The sequence below is a fragment of the Bison bison genome, unplaced genomic scaffold (genome assembly GCF_000754665.1).
Source record: "Bison bison bison isolate TAMUID 2011002044 unplaced genomic scaffold, Bison_UMD1.0 scf7180017864460, whole genome shotgun sequence".
NCBI classification, from domain to species: Eukaryota; Metazoa; Chordata; class Mammalia; order Artiodactyla; family Bovidae; genus Bison; species Bison bison.
In genome coordinates, this window is record NW_011495022.1 from 2,043,773 (window position 1) to 2,047,907 (window position 4,135).

The window sequence follows — 4,135 nt, forward strand, 5'->3', positions numbered from 1 at the left end:
AATGCGGGAGACCCGGGTTCGATCCCTGGGTCAGGAAGTTCCCTGGAGAAGGAAATGGCAATCCACTCCAGTACTATTGCCTGGAAAATCCCATGGACAAAGGAGCCTGGTAAGCTACAGTCCATGGGGTCGCAAAGAGTCGGACACAACTGAGCGATCTTCACCACCGAGCACGCATGCACGTAACATTTAAGACTTCATTTAAGACTAAGGTCCACAGTGAGGGTCAAAAGCTGGGGGATGTTTTGCTCCTGGTAGGGAGCCAGGGAGGTCTGTCTTCCTGACCCACTACAACCTCATTTCCTTAAAATGAATCTCAGGTTTCAGAGAAAGTCAGTCACCACATAGTCATCAATGTATTTCTCTGATAAAGTTGTTCATTCCTTCAAGAAATATCTCATTGCATACTGCATTTGTGTGCTGTGGTGACTGTAACCCAGCAGCACAGACTGCATGGCTTAATAGAAATTAACTTTCCCATAGTCCTCGAGGCTACACATTTGAGATCAAAGTGTCCACAGTGTTGGCTTATCGTCTTCTTCCCAGATCTTCACATGGTCTTTCCTCAATGTACGTACCTCAGTCTCCTCTTCTTACCGAGATACCTAATGACCTCACTATTATTTCATTACCTCCTTGAAGACTCCAGCTACAGTCACATTTTGAGGTACTCAGCGTAAGGATTTCATCATGGAAAGGGAGAGGCACACAGTTCAGCTCGGAACGGACGCCCATGATGTGTCATCACGGCCCCAGGCAGAGTCCCTCTCCTGTGCTGGTCAAAGTCAGGAGAGGAGCCAGAAAGTCGAGAGCGGAAGGCGGTGGATGCACTCAGTAGCTCAAGTGATGCAAGGTTTTCAAGGGCTGCTGAAGATTGAAATCAAAGAAGCGATGTGAAATGTGTACTGTGTATTTGTATTATTTGGATTTTGGTGTGGAATTTAGATTGGAGGTAGAAAGAGCTAATCCAATAGCATGGTGAGGAATAAGGCGCTGAGGATGGCAGTGGCCACAGAACTGTAAAGGTTCAGGATGTATTTAGCTGGTAGAATTAAAGGAATATATTGACCTCTCAGAAGCAGATATGAGGGAGAAAGAAGAATTGGAAACAATTCCCAGAGCTCTAACTTGGGTGATTGGATAGATTGTGGCATGATTAACTCAGATGGGAAAATTAAGAGGATAAATAGATTCATAAGGAATTCAACATTGGTGATACCCAGTAGATGGTGAAATGTGAATGTGCAGATGAGAGAGCCAGAGACATCATTTTGAAGTCATCAGGATGTAGCTGAAGCCTTGAACGGAGATGAGTTGACACAAGGAAAGCACAAAGAGTAAGAAGAGACAGAAACTGAGAAAAATCAGCACGTAAAGAGAGGCAGAAGGAAGAATGCTCAATGAGGCAGGAGTGTGTTGGGGATTCTCCAGACAGACTGGCACCTTGGAGTTCAAGTTTGGAGAGATTCTCAGAGGAGGAAGTGCAAACGTTGATAGGCGAAATGGTGAAAGTCATGGAATGCATGAAAACCTTAGTTCTTCATTGATAAAATGTCCTATTAAAGAATCTGAGGCCAAAGGAAGACACAGTCTGGGAAACACTTCAAGGTCAGTGCTATGAACTAATTGATTTTTCAATCACTTGACATAAATAGTTTTCCTTTGAGTGGATTTTATTTGAAGTTCTATACATCATATATTACTGCACATTATAAAAATATATTATTTTTTAGAGTACTCATTGCAACCTGCCAGGGATGTATCAGGAATTAATAACTCATGACAACCAAAAATGTTACATATAAGTAAAAAATGCTCCTTGGACTTAGAAATAGAAATGCCCTAGATATTTTGACTTGAGTATCATCAGAAGAATGATGAGAAAAGCAGCTAATGAGATTCAGAAATGAATAGGAAATGAAGAAATGGACCTAGCAATAAACCCAGATGTAAATTAAATGATGAGAAAATGTATATAATGTGTTAACTATCAGAAGTGACACAAAATAGGGACAGATCTTCAATTAATGCAGATTGCTGTTATAGTTGGAGCAGTTACTGGGAGGGAAAAGAGATTGGCACCCACAAGGCATTGCAGAGTCATGGGAAAGTCTGTCTTTTATTATTTGTTAATTTTTAAAACAAGCAGGACCATAATATACTTAACAGCTAAGAAGCAGAAGCTACTAAAAGGAAATGGTTAAACATATCATATGGGTAAGCAGAGACAAGAGGGGAAGGATCCAAAATATTTGTCTAGACATGAAGAGGAAGAGGTTATTTCCCTGTGAGCCTGGAGGAGCAAAGATAAGCATATGTATGTTTATGGGACAAATGTTTGGGCTTTGCCCTTGATGACAATGTTTATAAGGGTTGTAGCTTCAACTTGTCTGTGGATATTAGAAAAGAAGCAATGCCACAGAGAAGAGACCTGGAGAGGGCAAGACATAAAGCACAGCTATAGGGAAAGGAGGGAATGTCATTCAAGACTGGGTGGATAGAGGCTGTGTGGCTGAGGTGTGGAAAAGGCCTTCAAAATAATAACAGTAACCAATACACTATGTTCTGTGATGTGAACAAAGGCTCTTTAATGACTATGATAATGAATTAAAAACCAGCTATAAAATTTAAAAAGTAAATGAAAACTTATGAAGTGTAGTTCAGTTCAGTTCAGTTCAGTTGCTCAGTCATGTCTGACTCTTTGTGACCCCATGAATCGCAACACGCCAGGCCTCCCTGTCCATCACCAACTCCCGGAGTTCACCCAGACTCACGTCCATCAAGTCAGTGATCCATCAAGTCAGTGATGTCATCCAGCCATCTCATCCTCTGTCATCCCCTTCTCCTCCTGCCCTCAATCCCTCCCAGCATCAGAGTCTTTTCCAATGAGTCAACTCTTCGCATGAGGTGGCCAAAGTATTAGAGTTTCAGCCTCAGCATCAGTCCTTCCAATGAACACCCAAGACTGGTCTCCTTTAGGATGGACTGGTTGGATCTCCTTGCAGTCCAAGGGACTCTCAAGAGTCTTCTCCAACACCACAGTTCTAAAGCATCAATTCTTCAGTGCTCAGCTTTCTTCACAGTCCAACTCTCACATCCATACATGACCACTGGAAAAACCATAGCCTTGACTAGACAGACCTTTTGGCAGTGTAGTTAATAAACAGTAAAATAAAAATTCTCACTATGAAGAAGTGAGTATTCTCATTTTACAGAGAACAAACCAAGCTTCAGTGATTAATTCAAAGTCATTCTGCTAATAACTTGCACATCTGAGATTTGAGTTGAGGTCTGTCTGCTCCAGAAGCTGTGCTGTCCATCCTGTCCTCTGCTGTCATCACACATGGATGTTGGAGTCCCTCAGAGCAGCCGCAGGGCTTAGAGAAGTAGTGCTAATGTCCTTAATGAAGGTAGAAGAATGGCCTGAAAGTCTGGAGGAGAAGGGTAGAAAGAGGTGGTCAAAGAACCTTAGCTTCAAAGGCAAAGTAGACTATGTTCATGAGTCAAAATGCAATGTGTAGAGGTGGTGATGGGAAGCTGAGGAGACCCAGGACACGGCTGAGTGGACACTAAGCAGTTTCTACCAGGTGAGCCCACAAGGAAAGCAGCATCCTCCAGGGAGACCCACATTTCAGGTGTAGCAAGGAGGTGAGAGAGCCCTCTGAAAAGACCAGTTATGCAGAATGTTTACAGTGGAATGGAGGTTCCAGACAACCATTCAATAGAGACAGACAGAGCACCAATAGCAAAGAACGACTTTTCCAGAAGGCTTATTTCCTACTCAACTGTCTTATTTATGTCAGCTATGGGATGATGTCCAACAGCTTTTTGTCAGTGTTTGAATTTTCTTTGCTGTTTATAAAAGTAATTCAAGCTCCTTGTGCCCAGATAACATAGCTTATGCTTCAATACACAAGGCCTCTTTGCCTCTTTTTCCCCCTGCATAGGTGTGATTTCCCTTGTTTAGACTTCTTCAGCTTTTGGTGGCCTTCATACATAGAAAAGCAGTGTACATGGGTATTTTTCATGGAGAAAGTTTTTTGTTTATTATTTGTTTTGATTTTGTTGACTAGATTTTATATTTTTTAATTTCACAACTAGTTTTGGAAAAACTACCATGATAGTAATTAGAGGG